At 38.1% G+C, this 12,796-nt stretch overlaps 1 protein-coding gene and 1 long non-coding RNA gene across 3 annotated transcripts in view; one reads left to right on the top strand and one right to left on the bottom strand.

Annotated features, from left to right (window-relative positions):
• NALCN (sodium leak channel, non-selective) overlaps positions 1 to 4,015 on the bottom strand; it is a 416,515-nt gene extending 412,500 nt beyond the window's left edge. For both annotated transcript variants that reach the window (XM_037142536.2, XM_053670341.1), the window contains exon 1: positions 3,927 to 4,015. The gene's annotated coding sequence lies outside the window, so the exon portion shown is untranslated. The remainder of the gene's footprint in view (positions 1 to 3,926) is intronic.
• A 19-nt stretch (positions 4,016 to 4,034) lies between these two features.
• Positions 4,035 to 12,102, top strand: LOC128628172 (uncharacterized). Its single transcript, XR_008392504.1, has 3 exons — positions 4,035 to 4,128; positions 8,973 to 9,094; positions 11,104 to 12,102. It is a non-coding gene; the product is annotated as an uncharacterized LOC128628172 (long non-coding RNA).
• The last annotated feature ends 694 nt before the right edge of the window (positions 12,103 to 12,796 follow it).

The raw sequence follows: 12,796 nt of genomic DNA, 5'->3' as shown, positions 1-12,796 counted from the left end.
GTGGGAATGCAGACTGGTGTAACCACTGTGGAACACAGTATGGAATTTCCTAAAAAAAAACCAAAAATGGAACTGCTTTTAACCTGGCAAATCCTTGCTGGGACTATACCCTAAAAATCCTGAAACACCAATTCGTTAATAGAACCTATGCACCCCAATGTTCATAGCAGCATAATTTACAATAGCCAAGTGCTGGAAGCAACTTAAGTGCTTATCAGTAAATGAGTGGATCAAAAAACTGTGATACATTTACACAACGAATACTATGCAGCAGAAAGAAAGAAGAAACTCCAGCCCTTTGTGACAGCATAAATGGAACTGGAGAGCATTATGCTAAGTGAAATAAGCCAGGTTGTAAGGGACAAATACCATGTAATCTCACCTTTAAATAGAAACAAATCAACAAAACAAACAAGCAAGCAAAATATAACAAGAGACATTGAAATTATGAACAATCTGACAGTGACCAGAGGGGAGGTGGGAGGGGATAATGAGGGGGATGGTGGTAAGGGTATTCAGGAACAACTATAAGGGATACATGGACAAAAAAAGGTGGGGTGGAAGCAGGGGAGGGAGGCAGAGATGGCTGGGGTGGGGGGGTGGTAAATGCAGATGACTGTACTTGAACACAATAATATTTTTTTTAAAGTTTCTCACTATATAAATTGCTTTGTTCATTTATTTAAAATCTGAACAGAAAAGTAAAAAGCATAATTATACTCTGGAGCTCAAAACTCCTTTTTCTTAAGAGAACTTGTTTTTAGTTTTTTTTTTCAGCTTACTACTTTTATAGCATTCCTACTTTAGTTTTGCTCTAAAACATGAATTTTATCATCTGCATTTCAGATGATCTGTTAAAGGTCAAGTCTCTATATAGTGCAAAGATCATAAGTCTAAGCTAACCTATTATTTTATCTTCTTTTATTTTCATAAAAGAGGGAACATAATCCACAAACAGTCAAAAGAAAGCAGGTCAACCTCAAAAAGCATATAAAGTATCTTATTCATAATTATAGTCTTTGGAAAACCAATTTGAAAATATTCTCATATCCATATATATATCATATATATATATACACATGATTATTTATATATTCTATATCCATACTAAATTAAATAATCCCATTTTTAAGAAGTATCATTGTTTTGAACTTTTCATGAACAAAATAACATGCTCTAGGAAAAATTTCCTATACTCTATCTATCAGACATTATAATTATGAAAAACTGGAAATGTAACTATCAATGACAGAATCATGTCTATATAACTCAGGCTATATTTGTGGAGTATAGTATTCTTAGATAGCCATTTATAATTTTCTAAGTAACAAAACTATATACATACCTGAAAGTGTTTATGATAAATATTAAATGAAAAACATTAAAAAATTGTACAATATTATCACTACAACTACTCAAAATATGTAGTCTTAAAAAGGCTACAACAAATACATTAATATTACAGTCATTGGGTTATCTTGCTAGGATGATGGTTTTTATTCTCTTCTCTTTATTCTCATCTCTGTAATTTCTATCATGTCCAGTTATTTTAAAATTCAAAGGATAAGTTAAATATTAAGTGTTTGTACACAAAGAGTTTTAAAGGTGCAAAAACTCCTTGCACAAGTCCTTGAGACAGGTAAGAATCATATAACGTGACAGTCAAACTCTAAAATGCTACAAATTTTGTTAATTTAATTATTTTTCAAGTACAGTTTTCTGCCTTTTACTCCCTTCCCAGCCTACCCCCCCCCCCCGTGCTCCCCACCTCCCTCCCATTTCCACCCCCCTTAGCTGTTGTCCATGTGTCCTTTATACTAGCTCCTCTAAATCCCTCCCCTTTTTCCCCTGAAATTCCCTCCCCTCTCCCCTCTGGTCACTGTCCTGTCCCGTTCTCCATTTCATTGTCTTTGTTTTTATTTTGCTTGCTTGTTTGTTTTATTGTTTAGCTTCCTGTTAAAGGTGAGGTCATCTGGTATTTGTCCCTCAACACCTGGAGGTGTAATTCATAACTTCTTTAAATTAAATGCCATAGTTTCCAAACCAAAACTGGAAAATAAGACATCTCACTGTATATCCACTTAATTACAGATTTGTCTTTTCTAGTAGATTCTTAGCATATGGGTTTATCTGTTTCTTTACTGAATCCTCAGCTCCTACCTAAGTGCCTGGTTTACAATTAGAAGATAATGCTGTGGGTAGATGTGATTTTTTCCTTCACAAACTCTAAATCCACATGTGACTCTTTTCCATTGGTATAAACTTACATGGCCATAAAGTTTCTGAAGTTATCTCATCATTGATAAATGATTAAAAATGTACATTTGTGCCCCAGTGTGCACACACACAAACACACATCAAAAAATGTATGCAGAAAAGAGAGGCAAATGGAAAACATTTCAGAGAAATGCCATACCCAAAGAGGAAGAAAATGCTACTCAAAACATCAGCTCTCTAATCTTCAAGGAAATGATACTATATTTAATAGGTCTTTTAAAAGTATATTTTCCTCTATTGCAAATCGTATCCAAGGTTTCAACTGTATTATCACCAGCTCACAAGAAATGACTTATCTTCAACTTAGATAAGAGCTTCTAGTATAGTCCTTATCACCATCAACACATCTATTCTCCAAGATGTCAGGTCTTCTATGAACACTTAAGAGGGTCCCATGAGCCTGTTCGTTTGAACATTTTTTTCCCAAGCCTGATTTTTTTTCCTACACTCTGCTTGGTGTTAGCCATAGCTGGCTCAAAATACACTACAGAAGAATGAAAAAATCCAACACAGAAATATCCACAGAATGAAAGCCAACCAGTGAGGACACCAATCATTGCTGTAGAGATTTGAAAAGTCATGATATTTATTTAGAACTGTTAAAACTTAATCTCTGAATGTAAAAAGCCACTCTTGTTGTATGCCTGCCTCAAATATATTGGCCATAACCCACCTTCTCCTCCTCTTTTTCATTTCAAATCAACTTACAGTTGTATCTTTGAAAATATGAATGATGAATTAAAAAAATAGACACCTGTTAATTTCCGATCCCTACTAAGGTCTCCTCCAACTTTGGTCTTCTTATACACAACAGTCACTGGTACCCACCTTCCTTTTTACAAACCAAGGAAATCCGGACCCACTGATGACTACACACACACAAGATTAGATTATGGCCCAGAGGCCTGAATACATAAATACATTCCCTAAAAAAATTATGCCTGAAAATAGAAGTTATCCTGTGATATCTCAAGAATTTTTCAGGATCTGAGTTCAGAGTTTTAACCTATGCCGAAAGAGGAAAATTCGAGTCAGAGGGATAACCTCCCTATTATTCAGGATCCTGGTCCCGCCATGAGATTCGAGCCTGGAGATCCACACCAGTTTCTTAAGGGCTCAATGACAAAACAGTGTGGCCTTGGTAGGTCACTGTTTTGCTTGCTGTGTGGCCACCCTAATGATAGTTGCTCAGGCAGGGCAATGATTAAAATGACTGATATGAAACGTAGAGCGTTCGGCCGGCGGATGGGGGTGGGGTAGGCAAGGCCCTGTCCCTGTCCCTGTCTCCGTCCCTTTCTGAAACCTGCTGGAGCAGTGTCGGCCCCCAACACGACACGTTCTTCCTCTGGTACGGAGGGATTCAAGAATCCGCCACATCCCCAGCCACCTGCCTCCCTGATGTTCCGCGGGGCAGGCCGGGGACTGGCGGCCTCAGGCTTCCATTGCCTACCCTTGGGCTTCGGAAGGCGGGGAAGTTGTATCTGGTTACAGTGACAGGGAAGCGAATCTCGGCTGCCTGCGCCCCTACACACGGAACGTGGGGCTGCTCCTTCCGCCCTCGGCGCCGGACTCTAGGGCCCACCCTTCCCCACCCGCCTGGGCCCGGCCCGGGAGAGGGGGCACCCGGGCTTCAAGAGACCGTGACAAACCTGTAACCCTGGTGCTCAGAGTGGTCATGGTGCCGCGGGTGAGGCGGCGGGTGGCAGGGCTTCAAGCCCACCGAGCAGGGACACGGCCCCTCACCTCCCGCGGCTTCCTCGGCGCGCGCCACCCGCGAGTGCTGCGCCTCAGCGCTGGTCTGGCTGGCGCGCGCTACTGCCTCCGGGGTGGCGGGGCCTGCGAGCAACCAAGGTAGGGGGCTAAGGCCTTTTCTTTCTTTCTTTCTTTCTTTTTTAATATTAAATTTTATTTAGTTACTTTTCAAGTACATTTTTTTTCATCTATTTCTCCCATCCCACCCACCCCCCCGCCCGGTCTCCCCCCTCCCTCCCCCCCCCCCCCAGTCCTCATCTCTGTGTCTTTCATACTTGTTCCTCAAAATCCCTCCCCCTTTTTCCTCTTAAGTTCCCTTCCCTCTCCCCTCTGGTCGCTGCCCACTTGTTCTCTATTTCAGTGTCTTTGTTTTTATTCTGTTTGCTTGTTTGTTTTGTTGTTTAGCTTCCTGTCAAAGGTGAGATCATATGGTATTTGTCCTTCAATGCCTGGCCTATTTCACTCAGCATAATGCTTTCCAGTTCCATCCATGTTGTTGCAAAGGGTAGTAGCTCCTTCTTTCTCTCTGCTGCATAGAATTCCATTGTGCAACCTAGGTGCCCATCAGTAAACGAATGGATCTTTCTTTCTTTTTTAATCTGACTTTGCCGCAGAGATTGCCTCAGGCTGAAAGAAGGAAATGGCCAAGAAGGCTCCGCTGCAGTTGGTGGGGAGCAAAAGAGTCTGTGCTAGCAGGTTTCTTTGCTCTGGCTGCCACTGGCCGTCTCACAGCAACAGCTGGGCTCTCCTCTGCCAGCTCCTCTCGTGGTCTCTGTCGTGCTCACGTGCTCACGGAGCAGGGCCATATGCACTCCAGACTGACACACCTGTGGATGCGTTGCGTGCGTGTGTGGAGTCCTGTATCACTGGACACAGTATTCGAGGATGCTGACTATTTCACCCTTGAGTGTGAAAGGAGTGTGACACTTAGGTTTTCTAAACGTGTTAATATTTTTCCTTAAAATTCAAGTATTTTGTTAGGTGGATGAAGCTGGATGTCCAATAAAAAATAGTTACCTCCATGCATTGTGAGTTTAGCGGGACAAGAAGCTGCATCTAATGTTTCTTGGCTCCTAGCAGAACAGGTTTAGGGAGATACTGGGGTCTTGAGCACCATGCACAGGCCCAGGAGACATCATCATCTCTTTTGCACTCCCTGGAAAGTTTACTCTGGGGCTGGCATTTGGCTTATAGTCAGATATTAAACCCACTAAGAAACAACTGACGATGATTTAGACATCACACACACACAGGGACATAGTTAGAGAGAAAGAGATAAAACTTAATGAAGTTCCCTCTTGAACAAAAATCCAAACTCCTGAAGAACAGTTCCTTATCACAAAATGATACAGCCGAAGAGATGGAAGTAAAGTCAAACACACACACACACATTTTAAGATATATATTCTTAAATGGATTGTATTCTCTGGTAATGTATATTTAAAGTTACCACCTAAAAACTCTATTCACAATCCATTCACTTCAGGACAATATTTGAGCTATTTTATTGACATATTAGCATTTTTTATAATTTAAAGAAAATGTTTAAATAATCAGCATTTCATAAAATACACGTGAATAACTTTTTTCAAGTTTCCAAAGGTTTCAGAAAGACCAACTATATAACAAGCTAAGTTTTAAATAAAAGATAAAATAAATCATATGTGAAACTATTTAAATAATAAAAAATAGAATACAATTTAAATGGTACATCTATAAACAATCTGACATCTATTAACTAATTTATTTCATCATCTTAAGTCTGCCTTCAATCATTTGATCTAAATGCTAGTTTACTTGAACTTGTGTCTTAAAAATATATAGCTGTGTATCATTCTTTGGAATTGTCAGTGAGAAAGTTATATTAATGAAATAATTAAAGCCAAGATATTTATAAATGTTTGAAAGAAGTGATAAAGGCAGGAATGTTCCCAGTCTCAGCACCACTCCTAACTAATCAGGCATTTCATACCCTTCTCTACCCACTGTTGAAGTACCTTTATATGAGTATCTGTAATTCAGGTGTAGGAACCAAACAATCTCATGCATAGTGGAGAAAGTCATGGGAAATTCATGGGCTTCAGTGAAGCAGCCATGGAGAAGCTCAGTACATCCATCCTAGAATCTGTAGCAACTTACTGTGTACAGAAGTAGACAATCGCCTTAAAAGGAAAGTGCTTATGTCCCAAATATCATTCAACTCCTTCTACTTGCTCTTTATTCTTCTATTTTCTTATCAGTAAAACTAGGGAGGATGGACAAGCATCTTTTCCAGGTCCAATGGGATCTACTAACTATTCTTATTGATGTAATGTAATGAAAGTGAATTGCTGCCCTGTGTGTACAATATAATCCAGAGGTGTATTTTGAAGTATTTTTGACAAATCAAGACCAACTACTGACATTTGAAAACCATGAGATTTTTAGTTTAATATGAAAAATAAAAATATCTGGTGAAGTTAGATTTGCATTTCTATGTAACAAAATAACTAAAGGCATCCTGTGTCTCCCTTCGGTGTATTTTTCCCTTTTGCCCACCCCAGCCCACTTCAATACCCAGCTCCAGAAAGCATTTGAAAATTTAGCCTCTACTGTTAAATATGTATTTAACAATATGGGGAAGGAGCACTGTCAAACAGAGAGAAAGAGTCAAATATAAGAAATCTTACAATACAGAGAGTGAAGCCAGGCTGATCTACAAGGACAATAAATTGTAAATTAGAGAATCTTGTGTTCATAGTTTGCTAAAGTGCTGTGGAACTGAGGTAACTATGAAATGAGATTTAATAAAAAATTGAATGAAATGAGATATTTGTTTCATACTAACTCATTGGTTCCTAATGTTTATTTCTACCTAAAATTAGGGTTTCAATTGACCCATAGTGAGTAGCTGAGAACACAATAACAATACTAAAAAAGTGAATTTAGAATCCATGGGGGAAATGCCATGTGCTCTTTGGAAATATAAAACCCAATTTGACTCCAGAAAAATTCTGTTAGATTAGACTTATAGATAGATTACACCGAGGTAACTACTTAAGAGGTTCCAATTTTTTAAAGATGCTTTTAAAGATTGATTTTAATCTGTATACATTTGCTAAATTGTGAGATTTTGAGGCTCACATTTGATCCACTTTCCATCAAATATGGATATAATTGAATTTCCTCTGTTAGAGACACTTGAAGAAGGGAAAAAACAAAGGTCCAGAAGACCTACTTAAAAAAGATAAACAGGCCAACTAGGAGATATTCACTGCTTGCATGGATTAGCACAAACAGAACTCAGTCTCTGAAGAATAGAGGCATTTTGATGATAGATGGCCTGGGAAAGTTTAACAGTTTGTTTCTTACACCTCCTAGAGGAAATGTGACATTGAGTGTTTCCAGGATGTCTTTGTCTTCTTATAAATAGGCTTTCCAGGCAACCACAAAGCATTCATTCATGATTTAAATGTTACAAGGTTTGGGAAGGCACCTTACATCTTACGGTTTCCTCAAGGTAATGTTTCCAAACTTTCCTGATAATAAGGATCACCTGGGTGATCTTAAATATTTCCCTGAAGATTCTGATTAAGCATCTCTGGAGTGAGACATGCAACTATGAAGAATCTCTCTTAATAAACAGTTCCAGTGGTTGGTACCTATTCACAAACATTTCTTTCCTAATAGACAGAGTGGATTTGCCTGCTCTCTTTCCTCTCCAACAAGTACCATGCATCCCTATCATCATGTAAACCCTGGAGAAGCTCAGGAATCTCAGTAGACCCAGGACTTATGTTGTAGCTATAAGATATGAAGTACTAAAAATATGTGAACGCAACTAGGTGGTAAAAGACCACGTGCTGAGTCAGATTTGAGGTCTTTGCAAGGTTGTCATCTGGCCAGTTAATGTTTCAAGTAGTTCCTATTTGCATTTAAATAAGTCATAGATAGGAGATAGGCTTAGCATATCCTTCAACAGCAACTAATAAAAAGATGATACACACCCTAAACAAAAGTTATGAATGTTAAAACTGGCAGAAATATACTGAGGCAAGAAAAGCCATTGATTTCTCATATGGAAAAATAAACTGCCTAATGATCTGGGAAGGATTCCAGAGGACAAACTTGACATGGAAAATTATGTGGTATACAAGTAAGTGTAGCATTCCCACTATCCATACTTTATAGATTAATTTTAAAAAGTCTTAGTTCACCATTCTGTCTACTTGAGATTATATTTTCAGAGGAAGCTAGGTATAAGAAAAAAAGGAAGGCTGTGAAATCAGGAATGAACTATAATATCAATTAAGAACTCATGCTGAGAGCAAAACAGTTCTCTTTGTACAGCAGGTGAGCATATGGCCCAAAGTAACTGGTGGACACTGAAAACAAAGATCATGTTTCAAGAGAATTAATCAGTAATCAAGCAATACATGTTTTGACTATTCAATAATGAAAGCTCCTCTCAGATATCAGTATGTATTTGAGTTCTGAAAAAATAATCTTGTAGATTTCATTTATTATATAAAATGTCTCAATAAGCTTATAATAACTAAGAGCTGAGATCCCTTCAAGATTAATGGAATGGGGCATTTTACAAGGCAATCCATGCAAAAGTGCTAGCTGAGGGGAAAAGTGCTCTAGAATGGGTAACAGATAAAATGTCTGATGAGTATCAGTTATTAACTTGAGGCAGGTAATAGCAATCAATGGGTATTATTATTCATATCATGAATTCTCCTCTTGTAAATTGCCCAGAAATTGGGACCAACCAGAATCTTGTTTCTGGGTGGAAAAAAACAATGGGAGAAACAAGTAGATCTCAGTAGCACTGAGAAGGGGTGGACAGTGTTGGTTCCTATTGATGCCACATCCAGAGGCTCTTTACCAGGCCAGGCTATCCATTCTACCAACTGCTGTTAGGATCAGTGCTAACTTTTCATAACTGTCCCCTTTTTCAGAAAATGACTCTCTTTTGAATGGGAGATGCCTCACCCTGGTAGATACAACCCAATCTCCAGCAAGGGGAAGGGGGCAATCTGAAACCAATGAGAAATAGACAAGCTGGTATTTCTGCATAAAGGTGAGCCAACTCTAGTATAGTTCATCTCTAGAGCTCTCAGTGGGACCAAGCTGATGCTAGACTCTAAATGCATTCCTCCTTGGCTGTTTCTCCTATTCTTTCCCACTACCTTCACTCTTTTTATCCTAAAAGTCTCCCAGAGTCCTTGTCCCAGACCCTGCTTCTGGAGAGTTGATCTAATATAACTTTCTATTTTGCATGCTATTGTAAAAAGGCGAAATATTTATATGATCTGAAGAGAAACCAGAGTATGCATGCTATTGTAATAGTACTTATTAATTTCATTTTCATATTAGTCATCTCTGCATCCAGAAACCTTCGAAATTTTAGTCATGATGTTACTGTAGATAGTTAGTTAGTTGTTTATAAAGAGAACAGAGTGAATTGGACATTGAGTTTAATAAACTGGGAAGCATAATTCTTCTTGGTTAGCCAGAAAGCCATAGTATCTACAGACTCATTCACACAGTCCAGGGGACTGCTGCCAAGGAGAAAATCTCTCCAGGAACACTGTCAACCCTCCAGTACCAGATTGTTGGGGGTCTCAGAGGGAGGTAATTGACCATAGAGACCTGTCAGTATAACTAGGGGTGAGCCCATCAAAAGCACATGAAAGTTGGGAAGTTGATTGGTTATTTTTTAAAAGCTCCTGGTTATAACACCAGGGAAACAAGGAACTTTCTTTTGTTTAGTGACACACACTCACCCCATTTGTTCATGCTTTCTCTCAGCTAGGAACTTGCACTCACCAGTTTGGGTGCTCTTTCTCTTATCCAGGAATATACACAACCATGTGAGTCTAGCAGCCATGTGCACCTGCAACAGATTGTGTGGGCTCCCGAGGACTACGCTTTAACATAAAACGTGAATGCCAGACACTGACCTATACTTTGGCTTTGCTAAAGATACAGTTGGATTTTTTCCATGGGGGGACAAATGGAGATTGGACATTGGAAACTCAGGAGCAGTTGTCCACCAGAATAAACCTTACCATACCACAGTCTTCATGTATGAGTTTGTGAAATGCTTTTCTCGCGATCCTGTGAAAAATTCCTTTTTCTACTGGCAACACTGAGAATTAAAAAAATGTAATGTGGATTCTTTTTTAACTTTTCTGCACACATAATTACCTTATCTCTGGAAAATCACAGTTTGAATTTCCCTTTCCAAACTTACACATTTTATTTCTTTTCTTTGACTTTCTCCATTGGCCACCTTGGAGATATTGGGCACAGAAATTGTTCTGGATCTCAAATGAACAGCTTCTAATGATTAACACTGTGTATATTTGTTAGCAGTTTTTGGTTGATAACTTTTTTAGTTAAAGTTATTTTAATTCCCAGTTTACTAAGAGTTTTCTTTTTTAAAAAATGTTGTTTCTACATCTATTAAGATAAGCATGATATTTATCTTTCAGTATATTAATGCTATGTATGATACTATCAAAAGATCTTAAGTGTTCTCTTAAGTTATGGTTTCTAATGAAAGCACAGACAACTACAGCAAATGGACAACTTGAAAAAATTTATTTACAATGACCAGCTACTTTATATCTGGATCAAAATGAGATTATAGCTTTTTGTTTCAGGATAAACTCTTCTGATTAGGTGATTAATAGTCATTATCAAGTGGCATGGTATATTTGACAGTCATCTCAACAAAACCTTTACATTCAGGTGAAACAAGTCCATTCGGAGACATCAGAAAACAATTGAATAATATGTAATTTTCTAATGTGGTACTTTCAATTTATTCTGTATTATAGCATAAAGTTGCTACTTCACAAAACTCTGGAATTGCCATTACAAAATAAAAAATGAGGGTATATGTTTTCTGCTTTTGACTCAACTAATTCAATGAAACATGTTCTTAGTATACCTAATAAGTGTTTGTTGGAAAATTAGAAAAGCATGGTTGATTTTACCCATGCTTAATGTCTCTTAATGTTGAAATCATCTTCTAAATAAAAGTGTTGGCTCATTTCCAACATAATTTTATGTAATTCACAGCCAAAGGTGTATCAGATGATTTATTGTACCTTACTGTGTACAGCCATTGGAGAGCTGGGCAAGGACAAGACCTATCAGACTGCTGGAGAAGGTCATCGAGAGACTGTGACAAATGACTGTCCTGCAAGCCAGACCAAGACAATCAAAGGCTCCTCACCTCTTCCTCTGTCCTTGGAATGTATGTTCTGACCATTGTTCCCACAGAAAGGGAGCCATTTTCAAGAAGGCAGCTTTAAGAGAGTAAGATGTTGAAACCAGCTGGACTGAATATGTGACTGAACTTCAGGCCGCTATGTAAACTTTTAAGATCCTGGTGGTCAGGTGCTCAGATCTACTCATTTTATGCCCACCAAAATCAAGGCTTGTAAGTTTGTTCCCTTGCTTATTAAGCCTGCTGCCTACCAATCTGGGGTGGTCTGTCTCTTTCTTTGGTCTGCCTTACACTCTTGAGTATGAAGGCCAGGTTCAGCTTTCACCGGAAAAATCCCCAAGTTTCCAAACTAATATATACATCAGGCCTTACTGTCACCCAGATTCTATTCCTTTAAGAACTTTGGTAACAATCAGCCATAAATTTATGAAAATAATTATCACTAGGTCACAGAGGAGACAACATAGCCATGGATTCAATAAATTTTGTAATAATCTTTATTGTACAATACACTAAAGTGGTATAAGTCAACCATGTTACAAACCATAAACTACATATTTCACAAATGACAGCTGCTCCAGGATTCAACAATACATTTTTAAGCACAGTGTAATTTGTAAAAATATGATGACCTAGTTATACAGGCTATCTTGTGTAACCAAATATGTTTTGAAATAAATTAGATTTCTCTTTAATTATTTAGTTAGGTCAGACCAATGAATTGGAAGTGCATTAAAATGAATGAAATGCTGCTATATACAACATGGATGAATCTTACAAATGTGCTAAAAAACCTTACACAGGAGTTATTGCTTTTTGGATTTATCAATATGGATTTCAAAAATAGGAAAAAAATAGTGGAAAATATTATAATATTAGTTAATTTGGTATGTAAAAAGGATTAACTGGGAAGGGGAATGAGGGTAGTTTTGGAGAAGTGATAAGAATGTTCTATACATTTAAAAAGTTCTCTATTTATGTAAATTTAATACAAAAGACTATAAAATATATTGAACTATAGTTTATTTGCACGCTGAATTACTTAGGCAAAAATGTATGGATGCCTGCAATTTACTTTGAAATGCATTGAACAGTAAGATGGATTGATGGATGGACAGGAGAAGCTTGGATAGGCAGACACATAATACAGCAGGTACAGTAAGCTCTTAATGGTGGCACTAGGTGGTGAATGCTTGTGAGAGCACTGAATGTTCTTTAGATTTTTCTTAGGTTTAAATTTTTTAATAATAAACCTAACAGACTATTATCACTTCCTACTCTCATACCTCTTCCAGTTCATACCAGGGTTACTTTACTATCTCCTAACCAGTCTCCTGCCCCTCTCCCCACACCCACTGCAGTGTATTCTCAGCACAGCCAACCAGAGCAATAAAGAAAACTAATTACTCCTTGAAACAGTCTGAGACCATTCCCATTACACTCAGAGTGAAATTCTAGATCCTCTGGTTTACTATGTCCCATAAGATGTGGCTACCATGTGGCCCACTTGTTACCATTCTGACCACTCCACTCACTAAACTC

Source organism: Artibeus jamaicensis, unplaced genomic scaffold (assembly GCF_021234435.1).
Source record: "Artibeus jamaicensis isolate MK-2021 breed Jamaican fruit bat unplaced genomic scaffold, CSHL_Jam_final contig_559, whole genome shotgun sequence".
Lineage (NCBI taxonomy): Eukaryota > Metazoa > Chordata > Mammalia > Chiroptera > Phyllostomidae > Artibeus > Artibeus jamaicensis.
Note: the sequence above shows the minus strand (reverse complement) of the source record. Positions and strands in the feature narration are given on the sequence as shown.